The following is a 23,233-nucleotide window of genomic DNA, read 5'->3' as shown; positions in this document are numbered from 1 at the left end:
TGTGCTTGTGCCGACGTCACTCCTTCCCACCACTCCAGGGCCTGCCCACAAAACGGTGCTCCCACATTCGGGGCAAGTCCTCCCCCCTCAGCTGACACACAAGAGAATCCCTAATAGACACACCCACATAGTAGATGTGCCCGCAGACCTACCTAATAGAGTTCCTCACTGAGACGCCTTACCCAAGCCATTCTAGACTGTATCAGGTCAACAAAACTCTCATCCTGTCCCAATAACAAGAAAAATTAGTAGAGGCATAAGGAAGACACATGATCACACCAACCTCTGTCCTACACACACACACACACACACACACACAGGAACATGCATATATACATGCCACACAGAAAACAACAGAGTGTAGACGTGTGCTCATTTGTTGGCTTGGGAAATAAAATGCAGCCACCCTTCTTCAAGCCTTTCAGCACTCACAGCCCCTTCTTAGGTCACATCCCCTTTTCTGGAAGCCGGAAAACAACACTCCCGAGGGCAGTGGTCTGTGGGGACATTCTGTTTATGAGCTAACAAACAAAGCTTGCCTGAAGAGCAGAGAAGCAGTGCAGACCGCCACTAGAGAGACCTTCTACCTCTACCGAATCCTTAGACTGCAGGGGCAATCCTGTCTACTAATCCTCAGCTTACAACCTCAGACAGCATCCTCTGACTACATCCTCAGACTGCATCCTCAGACTGCATCCTCAGACTGCATCCTCAGACTGCATCCTCAGACTGCATCCTCAGACTGTATCCTCTGACTACATCCTCAGACTGCATCCTCAGACTGCATCCTCAGACTGTATCCTCTGACTGCATCCTCAGACTGCATCCTCAGACTGCATCCTCAGACTGTATCCTCTGACTGCATCCTCAGACTGCATCCTCAGACTGCATCCTCAGACTGCATCCTCAGACTGCATCCTCAGACTGTATCCTCTGACTACATCCTCAGACTGCATCCTCAGACTGCATCCTCAGACTGTATCCTCTGACTGCATCCTCAGACTGCATCCTCAGACTGCATACTCAGACTGCATCCTCAGACTGCATACTCAGACTGCATCCTCTGACTGCATCCTCAGACTGCATCCTCAGACTGCATCCTCAGACTGCATCCTCAGACTGCATCCTCAGACTGCATCCTCAGACAGCATCCTCTGACTGCATCCTCAGACAGCATCTCCAGACTGCATCCTCAGACTGCATCCTCAGACTCACTACATCCTCAGACTGCATCCTCAGTCTGTATCCCCAGACTGCACCCTCAGACTGCATCCTCAGACTGCATCCTCAGACTACATCCTCAGACTGCATCCTCAGACTGTATCCTCTGACTGCATCCTCAGACTGTATCCTCAGACTGCATCCTCAGACTGCATCCTCAGACTGCATCCTCAGACTGTATCCTCTGACTACATCCTCAGACTGCATCCTCAGACTGCATCCTCAGACTGTATCCTCTGACTGCATCCTCAGACTGCATCCTCAGACTGCATCCTCAGACTGCATCCTCAGACTGCATCCTCAGACTGCATCCTCTGACTGCATCCTCAGACTGCATCCTCAGACAGCATCCTCAGACAGCATCTCCAGACTGCATCCTCAGACTCACTGCATCCTCAGACTCACTGCATCCTCAGACTGCATCCTCAGTCTGTATCCCCAGACTGCATCCTCTGACTGCCCCTGAGCTCCTTTCTCCTTCCGCCTAATATCCCCCTCTCTGTCCAGCCATATCCCTTCCTGTCTCCACCTCCTTAGTGCTGGGATAAAAGGTGTGTGACTCCCACGTACTGGGATAAAGTGAGCCAACAACCTCCAGTTCTGTTTCTCTTTGAGACTGGGTCAGTCTTGTGTGTCCCAGGATGTCCTTGAACTCACAGAGATCCTCTGCCTCTGCCTCCCAAGTGCTAGGATTAAAGGTGTGCACCACCCCCTGGCCTCTAGGGTTTACTAGTGTGGCTAACTCTTGCTCTGACCTTCAGGCGAGCTTTATTTGTTAAAACACAAACAAAGGATCACTACAGCGACCCTCCAGATCTTCATGCTTCTGCAAGCGGGAATGTCCGGAAGAATTCCTGTTCTGCTTTCCTGTGTTGTCCACTAATAGTCATACAGGTACATTATTCTACAGCTTGTATGTTCTGTCCACTGTTATACATGTGTGATCCCTTTACAAGAACAGGCAAGGATCAAGTTTGTTAGTTTTCCCTGCTCCTTAACTTTTCTTTATATTTCCACATCTCTCACTCTTGAAAACTTAGCACATTCCTATCTGAAGCTTTCCTCCCACAAAACCATAGTGTATTCCCTCAAAACTTTGCCTAAAAACAGTCTGTTGATTTTTGCACAATGTTACAGAAGAAGAACCGAACTGGACATCAAAAGAATAGCTCTGAGTGTGTGTCGAGTTGCTTATATGTGACTCTTTGTCCTGAGTATAACAGGAAGACTCTGGGACATGTGTCTCCACAATGACTTTCTTTATGACATCTGTTAATATTTCTCTTTGCTACCAGTGAGCTTGCAATAGAATCCAACCACGACTCCTCTGTAGACTCGGGTGAAAGGGAATGCTAGAAACCCCTGTGGCGAGACAGACAGGTGAGAAAGGGCTATCATTGTTTAAACTCTTGATGTATCTTTCCTCCATAAGTGCTGTAGAAACAAGTTTATCCAGAAAGCCTGTCTATGAAACCAAGGTTCCTTTCACCCCAATCAAGCAAGAGTCACCAGAGTTGCTTGGATCCAGCCTGTCTGATCATACGGACTGGCTTTGCTTCCCACCCACAAAAGGCATCACCCTAACTCGGCTGCCTTGTGAGGGTCTCATCTCTGATAGAACAGTTAAAGGCTACATCACTGTACCTTCTGGTACTAAAAGAACTATTTCAGCAACTGAGTGGACCGAGGCTCTCCATCCCTTGAGACAGCTTGATCAGCTATGGTCCATTTGGCTGGCAGTAAAAGAAACGCAATGGTGTTAACAATAGGAAAATTTATTACCTTGCTAGGGTAGTCAAGAGGGAGTCAGTTGATTCTGCCTCGCTACCGTCATGGAGACCTGGGGTCTTCTGAACACAGGCACATATACTTCCTCAGCCAGCATCCTCCTTGGGTGCCATGGGTGCCCTACATCCGTGGCACTACATCCAGGCTATAGAAGCACTGAGAGGAAGAAGAGTGACCCAGCTTCACAGTTCTCTCTCAAATATGCCCCCTGGGAACCCCTTCCTGCCTCAGTCATCCTGCTCTGTGTATATATCACTAGTTAGAGCTGTATCATGTGACCATCACTGTCCCAAGCATGACTGAGGGGCGAGTGTGTTCCTACCAATCAAGCCAGTTCATAGGCCTCTGAAACACATTGTCACGTGGGGGAGAATGAGATACCTTAATAAAACAGGACTCTAATAGAAAAAGAAAAGTGGACAGGGTTCTGTGTGGGTGCCAGTCAGTCATCTTCAAATCTCTGGCTTGCACCATGGGCATCATACAGAGAGAAGGGAGTGCATTTCAGCTCTGCCTCTGCCCATATCAGAGTGTGCAAACTCCAGATCCGCAGGTGTGACTGGGTACTGGAAAGAAGCAAGTTAGAGAATGGAGCATTTGTTCTGCCATTCTTTAAGGGGCCATCATGGCAGGCAGGCATGGCACCAGGATCAATGCCCGCTTGTGTGGAGGTGGAGGAAGGCTGCTGACTCTCTCACGGAAGACCAGGAAGTAGAGAATGGAGAGGAATATATGGTGGGAGGACCTGTAGAGACAGGATACCAGACTCAGTCGGAGGATTCAGCAGAGGTAAGAATTAGTGGATGGCTGTTTCGCTTTTCTGATCTTTCAGCATTAACCCCCAATATCTGACTCCACCTCAAGGACAGGATGCTTGTTAGGGAACAAGACTCCCCCTGCTGTTTCTGGCCAGAGAATCTAAGATGCTTCTGGAATGTTTGCTTCTGGGGCTCCTGCCCGTCTGGTTTCTCTCTAAAGAGGTAGCCCTAACTGCCATTAGGGACTGGGTTTGCTGCACTATAGCTTTTTCAAGTCCCATGGGCACGATACTCAAAAACAAAACAAAAACCAAAACAAACAAACCAAAAAAACTAACCCAGCTCTACTTCAGTCTCCCAATGTCTGTGAACTTCTGATCCCCAAAACTCTTACGTCAGTGAAACTTACCCATATTTGGTGTCTTATGGCCTAAAAGAAAAATTTGGACCAAGACATTGGAGCTGATTCTTGTTAAGAATGACATTTTTCATACTCAGTCCAGCCATTTTGTGGTTTGTGGACTTCAGCACATCCCCTCTAAGGTTAAATGACAGACTAATTGCCAATATTTGCTGGAAGAATTCCCTAGTATTCAACAAGGAGAAGTGTATGGAGTTGGGTAGCTCTCTGCAGCCGCCTCCTTGGGTTCCCCTTGTGTCTTCTCCTTGGGGCTCACAGACCTGATAGGGAAGAAAAGGTTCTACTTGCTCAGGCCATGATGGGAGGAAGGTGGCTTAGTGGTCGCAGGAGTGTGAGGCCCTGCTCATTCCTAACAGATCAAGTAAGGGAGTGTGCACAGGAAGTGGGCCCAGTGTATAAACCTCAGACTCTGCCCCCAGTAACCCACTTCTTCCAATAACACCCCAACTCCTCAAAGTTCCATAACCCCCTCAAATGGCACCACAAGCTGGGAACCAATTGCTCAATCGCAAGAACCTATGGGGGTGGGGGAGCATCTCTCAAGCCACAGTGTCCTTCTTTCCCAGGTTCCAAGCATAAAACTCTTCATTTCCAGGCCAGCCTGGAAAATATAACTCCCACTTCAAGGGGTCCATTAGATTAGCTTGAACATTAGCCATTCCTTCCTGGGTGACAGGTACGTATTTGCCAAATGCATCAGATATATCTGGGGCTATGGTTTTGATGCTACCTGTGAAAAGCCACTCTCCTAACAAACAAGGTAGCTAGAGTAGCATGCTGCAAAGCTGCAGCTCAGATTAGAGGACCAAGATCCGAGAACGGCACAGGAGCCTGAGAAACACCACTAAATGCAGGTCTAGGTGCAGTCGGATGGGCAGAATTCCAGCCTTGTTGACTAAGCTCAGAACAGAACTGCAGTCAGCAGAGTTAACTTGTCACACAGAGATCCTGGTAGTAAAAGCATGTCATCCCTTTAGAGTGACTGTGGAAATTCTGTCTGTCTGTCTGCCATCTGTCTGTCTGTCTGTCTGTCTGTCTGTCTATCTATCTATCTATTTATCTATCTATCCATCCATCCATCCATCCATCCATCCACCCACCCACCCACCCACCCACCCACCCACTCACCCATCTATCTATCTATCTATCTATCTATCTATCTATCTATCTATCTATCTATCCAGCTATTTATTGAGACAAGGTTTCTCTGTGTAGCCCTGGCTGTCCTGGAAGTCATTCTGTAGCCCAGGCTGGCCTCAAACTCATAGAGATCCACCTGCCTCTGCCACCAAAGTTCTGGGATTAAAGAAGTGTGTCACCACTGCCCAGCATGTGAAATTATTGTCTTACATGAGAAGGAAAGAGGAGGCCTTGACACTTGAGAGGCAGTTAGGCTTTGAGTCTTCCACGGACCTTGGGATATCAGCTGCACGCATTAACCAGGCTTTAGATAAGGCTAAATTCTACGTGTAGGCAATAGTCAGAGAGGTTGGAGTCAAGAAAGGAGACTCACACCTGCCATCCCAGCATGTGGGAGATGGAGGTAGGATGATTGCCCTGAATTCAAGGCCAGCCTGGGCTACACAGTGAGTTCCAGATCAGCCTGAGTGCCCCAGTGCCTCAGAGTAGGGCACTGTCTCAAAACAAAACAAAACTTAGAGAACATACTCTATGACGTCACTAGAGAGCCTCACAATGACTACTAAGCACTATGAGACCAAGCACCCTGGGTGAGGGCTCTCACTGTGTGTGGGGAAGGGGTTTCCATACATTTTGGTGGTGTGCTAGCTGGGACTTACTCTCTTTGGATTCATGACTGTATTTTATAAAATCTGATGAGCAAGTCAACCGTTTAGCTATAAAGACATCATCCAAGCGTTTAAACAAAGTATAAAAGATCACCTGGGGACATCTCAAACCGTGGCCAATAGGAATCTTCACAGCAGATGGTAAATAAAACTTCACAAACGCCGAATAACTTCCCTTTCTGTCATGCCTGCCTGAAGAAGTCTGGGGGTAACATTTGGTTTCTGTTTTTATTATTTTGGGTCACATCTCTCCCTGGCCCTCTCAGCTCCCTCCTAAATATGCACAATAACTATTCTGAGACTGCCTTGAATTTGTGTGTCGCTCTCAGATCAAATGGCAGGAAGAGATTGAGAGCCGTCAAGAGCGTTAGTCTCCTTCTTTCCTGCTCTGGAAAGGCAAAAGTGGGAAGTGGAAGAGAGACAGAGCGTTTATGATACTGTAAGCTCCCAGGAACTTTAGCCAGTGAGAGGCAAAGGGAAAAGATGAAGTCGAAAACAAAACAAAATGCTCAGAAATCAAACACCACACTACCCTGAAGGAAAACACATGAAGGGAACTTTCTCCTGAATTCTCAGGCGAATGAAAATCCTGCAAATTTAACAAGACAGAGAAAAACAGCTGGGGTGTGGCGGGTCGTCTGATGAGTGACCGCCAGGCATGACGTTTCTCTCCAGCCAGACGAGCGCTCAGAGTCTGTGTGTGGCACTCGGAGCCTTCATCCCTGCCTCTCAACATTGTTTCCTTCATAGAGCAACAGCGACATTGTATCATTACCTCTGTGCCTGGCCTTTGCCCTACTGTGTCACAGGTTCCAAAAGAAGGGTTTCCTTCAGTATGGGATAAGAGTGAGTTTTGTTTGTTGTTCTTTGAGACCTGGCATTCATTGACCATTGGCATTTCCTCTTACAGAAGGGAAGCCCTCTCTCTGTTCAGAGTCGAGGTTTGAGTCTCACTCAGGTCATTTTGAGAGCACTCCACATTCTTATGGCTCTTGCAGAAATTTCCTTTGTCCCTGTACATGTGTCCGTGAAGACATGCACTAATACAGTGATGGTATTTCCTTGTCAGATAAGTTGTCATGATGTAACCCAGGCTGGGCTTGAACCCATGACCCTCCTGCCTCAATCTGCTGAGGGCTGGGACTCCAGGTGTGTAACCCCATGCTCAGCTGACTGATGTTTTCATAACACCCTTTAGCTTCAGAGAAGACAAGCCACTTAATTTAAAAGAGAAATGAGCAAGTTGAAGTGACATCAGTGGTGGGCGGCCTGGTGGCAGGATGTTCCTCTCTAAGGCCACAGCAATGGTGGTGGGGTTGTAGAGCATCCCAAATACCCATTATTGCATTGAGACACTCTAAGTGTCCATTAATCTAATTTATCCTAACACCAAGAATGTAATTTACTTATCAACATCTTAGGAAAGTAAGAAATTTTTGCAAAGCTGAAATTTCTAGATTGATCTTAAATGTTTCATATATTTTTCTGTTTTTCAAAGTATCTAATAGTCCACTGTAAGCATTTTAAAAAACAAAACAAAACAAAAGTTAGGGTCTCAGTATGTTGCTCTGGCTGCCCTGTAACTTTCTATGTGGATTAGACTCGCCTTGAACTCACAGAGATCTGCCTGCCTCTGCCTCCTGAGTGCTGGGGTTAAAGGTGTGTGTCACCACACCATGCCTGACCTATACACAATTTTTTAAAAGGTTTCTTGGGACTTCAGTGATGAATCAACAGTTAACAGAGTTTCCTGTCTTAGAGACTTGAATTCAGTTCCCAGGACCCAGTCAGGCAGCTCACAACCACCTATAACTCCAGTTCCAGAGGATCTGATACTTCTTCAAGCTTCTATGGGCACCTGCACACACACACACACACACACACACACACACACACACACACACACACACACCTAGAATGCAACATAAAATAAATAAACTTTGTAAAAGGCGGTCTAACACTCCCTCCACAACTTTGGAGTAAGAAGGTCACAATAGGTCAACCCTGCCTCTACAGCCAGGCAGTTTTCTCTTCTCTTGCCATCTCTGACAGTACTTAAGAGGCGACAGTTTGTCATCTAGTCACTGGCCTAAGTTCCCACTGTCCACCGAGACACCAGGCAGAGATGGCCACATGTTCATGTAACAGAACCTCATATGAGAGAAAGGGGACTCCAAGCCTAATTGATGACATTTGCTCCAAGTGGATTTCTGCTCAGTGTCAATGACTCTGGGAGCAGACACAGAACCTGTACATTGAAAAGGAGCACACCTTTACTTGAGACTCAAAGACAAACAGCATTGTCTCCTGGCAAAACCAGCAAATCTTAGACCAGGAGAATGATGAAGACAGATCTTTATGAACACAAAATGCAAATTGGAAGTTATGTCTCTGCTGACTCCAACTCCCAGAAAAAACAAAAGCTAAAGATGCTTGCCCTAAAGTGCAAAAGAAAAATCAAAGCCTGCAGCCTTTCTTTCCACGATAAAGCCTGTCTGTGATTTGGGTCTTGCTGATCAGGGTGCTCAGACCCGGGGCCTGAGCAGGCCAGGCAAGCACTCTTTCCCAGAGCTCGAACCAAAGCCTATGCGTTCTGTCTATAAACAAGACTGAAGTTAACAATCCGCATTGCATAGAACAGATGTCAAGAAGCACACCAGCTTCAACTTAGTGAACTAGGGGCTGCCTCTGTAGGAGCTGGTGATGAGAAACTCAGACTCATAAAAGAGATGGCTCAATAGTTAAAAGCCCCCCTCCTCCTCCAGCGGATCCAGGTTCAAATCCTGAAACCAATCGAGTGGCTTGCTGCTGTCTGTATTCCAGTTCTGGGATCTCTCATGCCCTCTTCTGGCCTCTGTGAGCACCAAATATGTAAGTGGTGAAGAGACAGATACACAGGCAAAACATCCAAACACGTAAATTTAAAACAACAGACTTCATCCCAAAGACAGAATTGGAGGAACTTTGAAATCCTCAAAGTAAAATTATTCAACAAGGAAGGAGGAAAAAAAGACCATGACATGGAGAAGCAACCTTGGCTACACAACTCCCACTGTTTCCTGGCAGACAGAGGGAACAGAACTGGTTCCTGAACTGTGAAGCAGCGGGAGAGTGCAGTCCCACCCCAGGGCAAGCCTGCCACCCTGGGAAGCCTGGCATCTACCTGTGGTGTCCTCTGGAGGACTCTGAGGGTCAGCAGTGGACAGGAATCCTGCTTATCACGCTCTGTGACTCAGTGGGCAGCAGCAGACACCAACTAACAAAAAATCTTTTGTGAACAACTGAGCCGCCTCGGGCATGTGATGAGATGAAGGAACACCCACAGGTCAGAGCGTTACAACTTGGCCTCCCACAAACGCCTATGTGAGGGAAATCGCAGAGGGACTGCTGTGGAGAGCAGGAAACATGGTCAAGTTGAAGGGGGCAGGGGACTGGCTCAGGGTGGGAGTGCGTGAGCAGGGACAGCTCCCCTAACTGGTGTCAAGACCACATCTCAGCTGAGAATAGCTCCAGAGCCATGGCTGCCGTCATCACAAATCAATTCAAAATGGACCAAAAACCTCAACCTGAGACCCGAAACTTTAAAACTGCCAGAGGGAGACATAGGTAAGATTACCTCAAGACACGGGCATAGGCAAGGCGCTCCAGGAGAGAGTTAAAAGAACACAGGAAACACTCCCAAGAACCGACAAATACGTGAAGTTTAAAAGCTTCTGCACATGGTACGAATAACCCCGGTGAAAAGACAGCCTAGAAATGGGAGGAACATCTTTGTCAACTGTATGTCAGACATGACGTCAATATGTAAGATATATAAAGAACCACAAAAGCTAAATGACCTGAACCAATTGTCCAATCAGCAAAGGGAGTAATGAACTAAACAGATTGTTCTCAAAAGAAGAAAAATAGCCAACAACTCCTTGGGAAAGCGTTCAAACACATGATTTGGCTACTTCTCACCTACACCTCTGTAAATAACCAAAATAGCATCATTGTTTTGGTTGTGTGGTCAGTTTCAACATCTGGTGTAAGTAGACATTTGTCTATGTTTCCTCAGGAAAAGTGACACAGCCAAGTTTTACCAAAAAGCTAAAATTAGATCTACCATTTGACCTAGTTGTACCATTTGGGTATGTACTTAAAAGAATCTCTAAATACACCACAGAGCTACTCGCAGCACATCTGTATTCATAGCTACACTGCTCAAAATAACCAGGAAATGGGTTCATTGACAGATGTAAGCACAAAGAAAATGCAGTTATATACACATGGAATTTTATGAAGATGTAAAGAAAACCGAAATCATGACCTGTACAAGAAGCACATTAGTTGGCTCAGTTACTGCCAATAACCTGCTAGAAAGAAAATGTAACTCTTCTTTCAAATGCAAAAACTGAGCACCATCCCAGCATGAAAGTTCAGGCCAGGTGATCAGTGGGTGTCGGAGCGGAGCTTGCGGCTGAGCTTGGCAACCTGAGCTCGGTCCTAAAGACCAACAAGGTAGACGAGAACTGGAAGCTGCTCTCTGATTTTCCTCGTGTGCTCTGTGTGTCCATACACACAATAAATGAGTAAATACAGACATATATAAATATCATACATGTGCATATGTACACACAATAAACAAGTAATACAGTTGTATGCAAATGTCATACATGTGCATATGCACACACAAGAAACAAATACAGTTGTATACGAATGTCATACATACACATACGCATGCACAATAAACAAGTAAATACAGACATATACAAATGCCATACCTGTGCACATGTACACATAATAAGCAAGTAAACACATAAGTTAACAAACGTAAAACATTTTAAAATAAGTAAATGAGCGTTCCCAGCCCCATGTGCCTGTGGTTCTGAACAATCAAGTCAAAGAGAGGAATGTGAGCAGCAGCCGTCTGTTCTCACGGAAGGGGTATATACTTGATCTTGTCCTGAAGGCACAAAAGAGCTACATGAAGAACTTGCCCAATTGCCTATAATTGTGCCTCCATCACATTGAAATCTACGTTACCACTTTCATTGAAATCTTCATTTGATTGAGAGAAGGAAGTCCACGGAATCCTGGATTACTCATGGTTCTGTCCATGATCCAGGCACCACCCAGAAGTGAACAGCAGCAGAATTAAAATCCCTTTCTGGGACAACTCTGAACAACACCAGAACTTTGGGCAGTACACACAGCCATATCCTTTGTTGGGAAGGAGAAATGTCCCTACATGTTGTTGTGCACTGAACCATGGGAAGTAGTCAATGGTTTGATTGGACGAGAATATCACTGTACCAAAGTCTACTGGTTTTCATCAAATTACCAACCAACTTATGAGCCGTGAGTCTAAAATAAATCATCCAACAACACCACAGCTACTGCCTTGTTTTTGAAGAGCAGCCTGCAGTCGCTGGAGAAAGAGAGGGAGTGGGAGGCAGACTCTACGGCTGCTTTAATCTTGGATCCATGCTGTCTTGGTGTACCTGGGCTGCCTTCGCAACATTCAATTAACCTTAATTTTCTTCTTTCAGTTCCCGTCTCCAGTTACAGTCATGCTGAGAATTAAGTCTCTCCCATGTGGATTCAGGGGACACAATTTAGTCCCTAATCTATGTGGATATAATACTTAAATGGCAGCATGGCTCGGGGAGGTGATCATGAAGTCCTGCCCAACCTGAGGAGCTCCTGATGACTGGCGGCTGCTGGGAGCCAAGGCCAGCCACGCTCCAGGAAATGGTCCTAAAAAAGCACGTATCGGACTCGGGGGTTTAAAAAGCAGAGGATAGTCTGCAGAGATGGTGCTGCTGTTTGAGAGGATCCAAGCTCAGTTCCCAGCACCCACATCAGCATCTCACAACCACCTCTAGCCCCAGGGGATCTGACACCTCTGATCTCTGTAGGTACCTGTACTCGCATGCAAGTGCAGACACGCACATATGCTCACACAGAATTAAAAGTAAATCTTTCTTAAACATTAAGAAATGGAGCACGTGAATTTGGGAGGGAAGGTGTTGGGGGTAAAGGAATCACAGGAAGGGAATGGGAGATGGATCGGATGAAGAGAGTTTATGCGTGTGCTTTAGTCAGCGTTCTAGCGCTGTGAAGAGATGTGACTAAGGCAGCTGCTGTAAATGGAAGCATTTAATTGGGGACTCCTGTGCGGCTTCAGAGGGTCAGTCTGTTATCAGGACGGCGGGGAGCATGGAGCACACAGGCAGGCATCATGCTGCATGCTGGCTGCATGCTGGCTGCATGCTGGCTGCATGCTGGCTGCATGCTGGCTGCATGCTGGAGGGGTAGCTAAGAGTGTAAGATTCTGACAAGGGGCAGCAGGCAGGTAAGAAGAGAGAGAGGCTGAGATATTAGCCTGGTGTGGGCGCTTGAAACCTCAAGGCACACCCCCAGTGACACACTTCCTCCTCCAGCAAGGCCATCCCTTCAAATCCTTCTCAAACAGGTGGACAACTGGGGACTAAGCATAGATGTGAAAATACTTGCGTCTGTATAGGGGCCATTCTCAGCCAAACCACCACAATGCATATACGTATGAAATCCTCAAACAACGAAAAAGAAAAAAATAGTCCAAAAAATTCAAAAACAAATGTTCGCCAGAGCCTTGCAGCTCATTGAGTACCTACTATGTGCTGGGCTGTAGCGTGCTCTAAATACTGAGGGGAATTCGCGGTGGAGTAACAGACATCGCAATGGAATGTTGTGCTAGTTAACTTAGTTTCCAGGAATAAAGCATTTCTACGAGGTTTCTGAGAATTCGCTGTGTCTGATCTGCCAAACACTCTCATCATCTCTCATCTGCTCTCATCCCTTTCCTTTCGCCACTACAGTTCTCTGTCTCTTCATCATAGTGTCCCGCAATGGCTTTCTGTGAGATTATTAAGTTAATTTCTGCTGATGAGCATTCCTCATTCAAGGAGCTCCCTGGAAGGTCAGACACAGTTCACTGTAGTTCCCTAGTAGACAAGACATAGTTCACTGTAGTTCCCTAGTAGACAAGACACAGTTCACTTGTAGTTCCCTAGTAGACAAGACACAGTTCACTTGTAGTTCCCTAGTAGACAAGACATAGTTCACTTGTAGTTCCCTAGTAGACAAGACATAGTTCACTGTAGCTCCCTAGTAGACAAGACATAGTTCACTTGTAGTTCCCTAGAAGGCCAGACACAGTTCACTGTAGTTCCCTGGAAGGCCAGATGTAGCTCACTTGTAGTAGCAGCTTTGGGGCAGGAGTCGGGAGGGCAGGCTGAGTCAGGGGTGGGGAAGGCGGGCTGGGGCAGAAGACTTGCTTGAGTCTAGGAATTCAAGAAAAGTTTGGCCTGAGCAAGGGGCAAGGGAAAAGGAAGGAGTTGGGTGGAAGGTGAAAATTCCCCTTCTCTGTTGATACTGAACAGTATTGCGTGCTCAGTACAAGTGTTCTGCAGTCCCTTGCTCTCTTGCTGGGGTGAAGGCAGCCAGGTTTCCAGTCTTTCTGTCCTTTTACCTTGCCACACTACTATTGTTCCTAATGAGCTGGATCAGCTTAGCTCTATAACTCAGGAAGCATTCCGTGAACCCGACTGTCCACATAGCATTCTGGCAAAGAACCGACGGTCTGCAGCTCTGGCGTGACTCACTCTCATAAATGCCTATGGCAATGTGAAGCCGAAGAAATCAAAGTAGCTGCTGACAACTGTGGTCCCGGCTGCAGACACACAGCTCACCATCCTGATGAGGCTTTAATTCCTTGAAGAGGAGGGCAATAATTAGTGGGCTCATCCTTTAAAAGGAAGAGCTTAAGAGGACTGTGTTTTCATCTTTGGCTTGTGAGTTAGTTCCTGTAACAGGTTTGCTTGCTAGATGTGGAAGTGTGAAGGGAAAAGAGTTGTTTGAGTTCTGCTACAGTGCCTGAGACACACAGGCTGCAGAGGTCACAGATATGCTATCATTTGCTGACAGCATGGTGTACAGCCTTCTGTTGGGTTTCTCTTCTCCAAAGCTCCTGGTGTTTTTCTTGTCCAGATTCAGCAGTGGCTCTCCAGCTGCCAAATCCAGCCCAGTGCACACCCTGAAACCTTTGTCTGCTTCAGACAGCTTCCCAAGGAGCCAGATCCCGGTTTAACGTGAAAACTCCAGATCTGACTGCTTAAAGTCGTCACCATGGTAATTACATTTGCAGAGGGAGAAAGACAAGATTGAAGTGAGGAATGTCACCCAAATGGCCTTTGAAGGCAATTTTATAAGCAGCACAGTGAAATGAATGGTTTTAAAATCGACTTGAGTTGAGAGCCCAGGCCAAGACCAGCAGTAGACGACACACCTGCATGCTGGCCCATGCTCCCTCACTGCTCTGCCAAGGCTCTCACGGGCCAAGATTTCTGATACTGACTGGATATGTGTGCCAATGGGGTAGGCACCACCATGGAAATAGCCATAGCCTGGCACCCCGATTTTTATTTGCATTCTGACCTCAGGATGTTTCTCATCTATTAAACTTACATCTGGGGGGGCTGGAGAGATGGCTCAGTGGTTAAGAGCATTGCCTGCTCTTCCAAAGGTCCTGAGTTCAATTCCCGGCAACCACATGGTGGCTCACAACCATCTGTAATGAGGTCTGGTGCCCTCTTCTGGCCTGCAGACACACACACAGACAGAATACTGTATACATAATAAGTAAATAAATAAATAAAAAACTTCTGTCTGACAGAAAGATAAGCTAACCTTTTAAACTCGCACAATGTACTTGAGATCTAAAATTCAGGGCAGGGGACTTCAGCGATGTAGAGGCTGTTGCAACCAGAGATGCTTGTCTTGCAAAATGCTCATGGGCTTGTCACAGACCCTGTGATGACCTAGACTCCACTGCAGGGTGGAGGGCGGCGGTGGTGGGAGTCACTAGCCACGCCCACTTTAAAGTAACTTGTTTTCACCCTTCCTATGGCAAGGGTGGCATGTCCCGTTTTGAGGGACGATGGGGACGCAGATGGCGTCGTGGGATTGTTGATCCCTAAACCACGCCTACAAATGCAAAGTTGTGGTTTCCATGTTGGTTCTAGGCTGCCACAGAGAAGCTGCGAGAGTTCAGGCCCCCGGTGCCGCCCCCGGGCTGCCTAAGGTGGGGCCCTCAGGGACTAGGACGGCCGAGACCAGGAGCCATCACTGGCTTCAGTCCCACGTCGGACACAGACAATTCACTGTTGTCATTCACTCGGCCTCGGTGTCACACCAAACCTTCCTGGGTTCGGGGGCAAAGGGCACACAGGAATAATTCATTGCACACACGTGCAACTGGGTAGCAGAGGCATTCACAGACGCAGTGACAACACAGCAATACTAGCATGGCTTTAAGATGCTGCATACTCACTGCATGTTAAGACTTAGCCTGAAGGAAAGGGGAGGTGGTTTTGATGGGCAGGACTATGAGAAAGGTCACTGGGCTTTAGAAGGCACAGAGGTCAGGAGGACTCAGGTGTTCCCTAACCTGTAAGCTCACATCCAGCTGCACTGAGAGGAACCTGGGCTGCGTGGACCAAGGACCCACACTGCTCTCTACAGTCTGCCTTGCCCGACAGTGCGAAGGCCACGGTAGCTTGATGATGCAAGAGTCCTCCACAGTCTGGCCTGGTGTCTGTGTTATAATAACACCAGATGCCTAGGGCCTTAGTCGTGTTTAGAAATGTCTCGGGGCATAGCACACTTAACCGAATCTTCTGGGAAGTGTCCTCCACGTGCCGATTCTGCTTTGGATAAAGCACTTGAGTCTCTGGCAACCCGCTCCACTTCTGGAGAACTCTCATAATTAATAGCCCTTCTGCACGCTGGTCTACAGCTTCTCCTCTGGAGCTCCCACCCATCTGTCCATGTTGAATCATTCCTCCACACAGGGACTCCAGTATTCAGGGACAGTAACTTTCCCCTCCACACCTCCTACCCACCAGGCCAAGCCTTCCCCCCACCCCAGTGTCCCCCAAGCTCTGCATGCAGCACTGCTTAGACATCACCCAAACCCCTTCAAAACAACGGGGTTTGGGCTTGGGGTATAGTTCCATCTGGAAATACACGCAGGAAGCCCTGGGTTTGATCACCAACACCACATAAATCAGGTACGGTGGTGCACACCTGTAATGCCAGCGCTCAGGAAGAAAGCGGGGTATCAGAAGTTTAAGAACATGCATGGCTACATGAGCTTGTGGCTAGCCTGGGGGGTAACATGACCCTGTCCCCAAAATGTGATAATCAGGGGATTGGTGTGTAGAATTATTGACCACTGTACTTCATGTTCACCTGGTATATGTAGATTCAAGTGAGACTCTCTGTAGACACAAGCAAACTAGGTACTGCAGGTCTACGGACACAGAGCAAACCGTGGGCTTAGACCAGCAGCATGTCACTGGCCATGTTAAAGTCACCTGTGCCTTGATGCCCGGAGTTATAGGAACCTGGGTCTGTTCCCTGGGCTATCTGAGCTCAGGCAGGGAAGAGTTCCATCAGCCTCACCTTTCCATGCATTTCCCCTTCCCCACACAGCAGCTCTCTGGCTTCAGAGATGTCTATTCTTCTTGCCATATTCCATGTCGGACAGCTTAGCTTTGAACTGAGATGTCCCTGGAAATGGCCTTCTTTTTGTTCTATCAATAAGGGACACCCCCTCTTTGGGAACCCACACTCCCGAGTGAATTCTTCCCAGGATCCAGGATGCTTGACCTGCGCACCAAGGGAGTATGAATGGCCCAAGAGCCCTGCATGTGGTCTCAGCACCCTGTCACATCATGCGAGGTGACAGTCACTCCTCAAAGCTTCACTCTGTTAGATTCCCTGCCATGCTAGGGTCTCACACTCTGCACTACTCTCCAGCCTGTGTGCTGTACCCTGAGACCACCGTCACCTGCCAACAGAACTGTCATGGCTGCAATCTTCTTCTCTTAGTCATCAATAAAATGGCTGAAGGGTCTTATCAGTGGTGAGCATGCCCAAGGGATTTCTAGTCGTCGGACAACATTTGTCTGTTAGGTCATGCCCTCTGGTGATTATGCCTTAATAGTTGATGAACTGGAAAGTAGCCACCTGGAAATATGATTAATCATAATAAAAATGAAGGTGAGGAAAAACTCAGGAAAGTGGGAAACTGTCACACTGACAAGGAGACTGGGAGGACTCGAGCAGTACTCACCCCGTAGCCCTGTGCTGACTCACAAGCTGTTCCAGGCTGTGTGGCAATGCTTTGCTCAGTGAGATGTGTGTGTCTGTAGCCATGTGTGGACAAACCCACCTAGCAACACTTGGAGAGCTTTGGGTCAGCGGTTCTCAATCTTCCTTTGGAACATATCCTCATGTCGTAGTGCCCCTCCAACCATAAAACTATTTCGTGGCTACTTCATATCTGTAATTTTGCTACTGCTATGAATTGTAATGTAAATAGTTGATAAACAGAGGGTCTTAGGCAACCCCTGTGGAAGGACCATGCAAATCCCAAGGCTTTCTGTCTAATGTGATTCCCTCTCAACAGAACTCTATATACCATCCTTTTACCATATTAGACCAGCCTGGCATCTACTGCGCTGACTGCAGACTGTCTGGAACTCAGACAGGCATGTGAGAGGTGCAGGAAATTGCCTTGGGATTGCCAAGCTCCTACTCTGCGCCCAGCAAAATGCTCACTTCAGAACCGCTTGTTTACCTTCATCTTAATCAAAAGCAGGCGGTTAAGAGACTTTCCTCACTGGAAAACCGCTAATAAGCAAATTTCCATTATTTTAACCACATAGTGTGAGCTGGTTTTTCTTTTCTTAATGATTTTTTCACGTGCTGTAGACATATATTAATGTGGCCGGGGTCAAGCAGAGCAGAGCTCAGTGAAGACATGAATCAGGTGGCGTCCTCCCTTGGCACATAAATTAATAAATGTAGGATTTAGCCCTTTTGGTTCAAAAGTTGAAAAGGACAAGAAAATCTATATCTCTAGGCTAACAGACTAGACATTCTCTATGTTTAATGTAAGCAGATTATGGACAATCAAAAATCTGACAAATGAGTTTACAACTTTATAATAGAGATGACTTTTTGCACCACATCCTACTATAAATACTAAATAAATATCACATTTCAAACAATGGAATCATTTGCCCTTTTTCACATCAGGCAGAGGCTCCATTCAGAGATGCTCACTAAAATCACCAGGGGCCAAACAGGTGTAGTCAACTAGTTTCCGTTGCTATCGTGGAATGTCTGAGGCAGGTGGCTTTATTATCAAGATACTTATTCTGTTCCGTTTTGAAGGCGTGGGACAAAAGGCCAGCACAGCTCGAGCCTAGTAAGGAAGACTCTGGGCTTTATCAGGTCGCAGTGGATGGTACATCAAAGAGATGGCAGCAGGGGGAGCAAGGCCGCCGGGGCTGCACAAGACCAGAAAAAGAGAATACAAACCATCCCACAATCCTTTCTGACAGCATGCCTCTAAGTGACCTGGGGACTTTCCGTCCATGCCCTGCACTGAGAAGATAGGAAGGTCAGTAGAGGGGTTACCATGGAAGCATGGGGACTCAAGTTCAGACCCCCCAACATCCACATAAAAAAGCTGAGAATGATGGCTCATGGCTGTAACTCCCGTACTTCTCAGGGAGATAGAGGAAGGGGGAACATGTGGATTCTCAGGACTGGCCAGCTAGTGTAATCAACTGGTCCCTTCCAGCTGTAGTTGAGTATCTGTCTCAAAAAAAAAATTGGAAAGTAATGGGTAAAGGCGCTTGACATCAACCTCTTGCCTTTACACGCATGTACACACACAAGCACCTACACACACCTCTCATAATACACTACACATACATAAGCACACACACATACACACACACACACAAGTATGTATGTGTGCATAGGCACACGCTCACACAGAAGTATACGGCTTCTGTGTCATCACCGTACTGAGGGCCAGTCCTCTAACACACGGGTCCCTGAGGATGAGCCTTGTCCGAATGGAAGCAGTGGCCAAGCCCGGCTCTAAACCCCTGCTCTTGGGTCACACATCTCCACCCCTGCTGTATTCCTGGTCTTTGCCTATGTATTCACTGGAACTACTGAATAACAAAGTGGCAAACTCATTTTTCTTTTCTTTTTTTATTTTTATTATTACTTTTTTTTGAGTGAGAACCACACAGAGGAGTCCTCTGTATGCTGTGAATACCACTGGTGAATAAAGAAACTGCCTTGGCCTGTTGATAGGGCAGAACTCAGATAGGTGGGGAAAACTAAACTGGATGTTGGGAGAAAGGAGGCAGAGCCAGGGAGAAGCCATGTAACCCCACTGGAGACAGATGCTGGGAACTTTACTGGGTAAGCCCCAGCCACGTGGCATTACACAGATTACTAAAAATGGGTTAAATTAAGAAATATGTGTTAGCCAATAAGAAACTAGAGCTAATGGGCCAAGCAGTGTTTCAAATAATATAGTTTCTGTGTGATTATTTGGGGGTTGAGCAGCTGGGAACCACCAAGTGGCCTCCCCACAACACTCTCTGATGCTCCAGGCAAGCTCTACTTGTCAGAAAACAAACAAATATCACACAACAAGAAGCTGCAGTAGAACAGGCACATACTTGGTGGTGTGAGCAGCCAGGGAAGATGGGCACAGCAGGTGCACATACAGCAGACAGTAACCTGGAGGAGCTGTGCTATAGCGACACCAACCAAACATTTTATCAAACATTTTATATCATTTTAATCTTTTATATCATTTTAATGTGGCGGGCTATCAAAATGTGCCTAGTGGCATTCAAGAATGGAGTCAGCCATAAGATCCAGTGGTGCACACCCGTAATCATAGCATAAGATCCAGTGGTGCACACCCGTAATCATAGCATAAGATCCAGTGGTGCACACCCGTAATCATAGCATAAGATCCAGTGGTGCACACTGGCAATCATAGCATTCAGGGGGGTGAGAGCATGAACACCTGGAGTCGGAGGCCAGTGTGCGCTACACTGAGACTGTATCTCCAAAGAGACAAGCAAACAAAGAAACCATCAGCATCAACAACAAAAAACATTGCAGAATAGAACATGCCATAGGGGTGAGTGGGGGAAGGGTGGAGGGGGAAGAGTGTACCATAGGGGTCGCTTTGACTCCCTCCTCTAACCAGAACTTATTTCTCTTATGATCTGGTATATGCTGGAGATATTCAAAGGATTGTGTTCAAACAACAATTTTATTAAAATTAAACAGAAACTCTCCACAACTGAGGAAATTTTCATTTCTTGGTGGACAAAGTTAGGTTTCTTGATGCTGGTTTTTAAAGCTGGAGGGCTAGACTGTAACACGAAATTTCACCCAATCCTAAGAGAAAGAGAGATGTTAAGGAGGTAAACATATTAATAAATCTGTAGCTTCTACAAGACTGTGGAACATATGGATCGCCTAAACTTAGTATTTCTATTGGAGATACACAATCTTAATCACCCAGGTATCTCAGTGACAAACTCGCTCAGTCTGGCATAGACTAAGTCTTTCTGCTGACTGTCCAGAGAGCACGGGTCAAGGGTCCAGTCTGGTCTTGAGCTACGAGTTGCTTATTACCCATCCTTGTGTAGAGAAAGATCAGCACAGCTGGCTCCTCTAGCCTGGAAGGAGGGTGAGGATTGTGAGAAATTAAAACATTGGGCTTTTGTGATTGCAGAACTGGGGGACAGAGGTGAGAGGATCAGGAATTTGAGGCCAGCCTTGGTTACACAGTAAGTTTGAAGCAAAACCTGGGCTTCATGACACCTTGTCTCAAAAACAACAACAAAAGTAACTAATTAAACACAACAGAAGAACCAGTGTTGTAACATGAGGGCCAGCTCGTTGGGGTTTCTGTCCCGCCCAGTACCCCAACAAGCCAGCAAGTCCCAAGGAAAATCACATGGAGTCTACATCAGGTTATAAACTGATTGGCTCATTAGGTCAGGCTTCTTGTTAACTCTTATAACTTATATTAACCCATTATTCTCATCTATGTTAGCCATAATGGCTCAGTACCTTTTCCAGTGTGACAGCTTACATGTTGCTTCTTCAGTGATCTGCGCAGGAGTGCCGGAGGGACCTTCCTCCTCCATAACCTTATTCTATTCTCTTTGCCCCGCCTCTACTTCCTGTCTGGTTGACCCGCCTATACTGCCTGCCTGGCCAATCAGTGTTTTATTAAAATATGATTGACAGAATACAGATAATTCTCCCACACCACAGTGTGATACTCCAAAGAATTTCTGTGCACAATATATTTGTGGGAAAGTGTCCTTGTTGGTGGAAAGTGGCATTTCTGCCATCACAAGTCCTTGTTAGCAGCTTGCTATGACAATAACTTGTTTGGGAATTTACCTTTACATTGCGTGAAGACGTGTCGCTGTGATTGGTTTAATAAAGAGCTGAATAGCCAATGTCCAGGCAGGAAGGGGTTAGGTAGGACTTCTGGGGACACAGAGATCTCAGGGAAGAAGAAAGGTAGAGTCTCCAGCCAGGTGCAGAGGAAGCAGGATGGGCAGTAGAAAGGTAACCCAGCGGTGCAAAGGAACATAGATGAAAAGATATGGGTCAACTTAAGTTATAAGAACTGGTTAGGAACAAGCCTACGCTAAGGCTGAGCTTTCATAATATAAGTCTCCATGTGGTTATTTGGGAGCAGGCAGCTGGGACAGAGAAAGACTGGTTACATTAACCATCAGCCTACATGACTGCAACAAACCATGATACACAATGCCATGAAACTGAGAACTGGGTTCAGAGGACTCAGCTGAGATGACCCCACATAACATAAGATGATTATCCACATAATAACATAACATTATCCACAACATAAGAAAAACACCAGCTAGGTTAGGTGACCCCAGCTCTGTCCCCCTCGTCCTTGTCACCCCACTATCTTCACTCACCAAGAACAGCACGAGACATGCTCTGCTCCACTCCTTTGTGTGTGCCTGTGTGCGTGTGTGTGTGTGCCTGTGTGCCTGTGTGTAACTCCATGTGCCTTGTATGCCTCTGTGTGTGCACATGCACCTTTGTGTATATGCCTGCATATGTGTATGTGTGAGCATGTGTGTGCCTGAGTGGTGTGCCTGCATGTATGTGCCTGTGCATGCCTGTGTGTGTGTGTACCTATATGTGTCTATGTGTACCTGTGTGTGTGCTCCTGTATGTGCCTGGGTGTGTGCCTATGTATATGTCTGTGTATGTGTGTGTGCCTGCGTACACCTGTGTGTGTGCCTGCGTGTGACTGTGTGTCTATAGCTGTTTGTGCCTTGTGTGCCTGTGTGTGTGCATATGTACCTGTGTGTATATACCTGCATGTGTGTGTGATCATGGGTGTGTACCTGTGTATGTTGTGTACATGGGTGTTGTACGTGGGTGTGTGTATATGCCTATGTGTGTGTGCCTGTGTATACCTGTGTGTGCCTGTGTGCACATGCCTATGTGTGCCTCTGAGTGTACCTGAGTATGGCTGAGTGTGCCTATGTTTGTGTGTGTATGCACACTTGTGTGTGCCTGTGTATATATGAGTGCCTATGTGTGTACCCGTGTTTGTGTATGTGTGTGCCTCTGTGTGTGTGTGTGTGATCCTGTATGTGAGTTGCTCCTTTGTGTAGGTGTGCATAGGTTCTAGGAGAAAATCTACTCCAGCACATGTCTGCTCTTTAATCAGTTACATTTCTTTCTTCTTCATATTTACATATGTGTTCAGTAAATATATGCCAAGAACTGATGTCGGTGCTGGGTGTGTACTGTTGCTCAAAACTCACACAGCTCCCTGTTGAACACATAACACCATTGGGAGGACTGAATGCAATCAGTACAGCTAGAGAGCTATAGGAGTGTAAGTAAATATATGCCTATAGACTTAAGTTTATACAGTACCAACACATAAATTAGTACATAAAGGAGTGCACAGCCAAGGGGCACTTGTCCACCCTATACATGGTCTGCACCACTCACTTCTGGTGTGGTATCTTTCTCCTGTGTCCTGAATTAGCTGTCAATATGTGACTGTTCGGAACAAGCCATAAAAGAGAGATGGACTATCTTTACACCATCTGAAATGCCTAGCTCGGGTTTTAAAACAGATGTTCAATAAATATTTGTTGAATACCCTCAATTAAATGAGGTCTATTTGCTAGCTTAGTGGCAAGGGATTTTAACCTGATGCTAACAAGCTGGTACAGACCCCACATCAAACCGAGCCACTTTGGGAATGCCTGCAGCTGCCACAATGACAGATGTTAATTTAG

The 23,233-nt window shown here is 46.6% G+C and overlaps 1 protein-coding gene across 1 annotated transcript in view; it reads right to left on the bottom strand.

Moving 5' to 3' along the window:
• The window catches only part of St6galnac3 (ST6 N-acetylgalactosaminide alpha-2,6-sialyltransferase 3), a 515,374-nt gene extending 494,242 nt beyond the window's left edge, over positions 1 to 21,132 (bottom strand). The window contains exon 1 of the mRNA XM_085677523.2: positions 20,994 to 21,132. The gene's annotated coding sequence lies outside the window, so the exon portion shown is untranslated. The remainder of the gene's footprint in view (positions 1 to 20,993) is intronic.
• Between the last annotated feature and the right edge of the window lie 2,101 nt (positions 21,133 to 23,233).

Source organism: Myodes glareolus, chromosome 17 (genome assembly GCF_982192425.1).
Source record: "Myodes glareolus chromosome 17, mMyoGla1.1, whole genome shotgun sequence".
Lineage (NCBI taxonomy): Eukaryota > Metazoa > Chordata > Mammalia > Rodentia > Cricetidae > Myodes > Myodes glareolus.
This window is presented reverse-complemented; position numbering and strand designations above follow the sequence as displayed.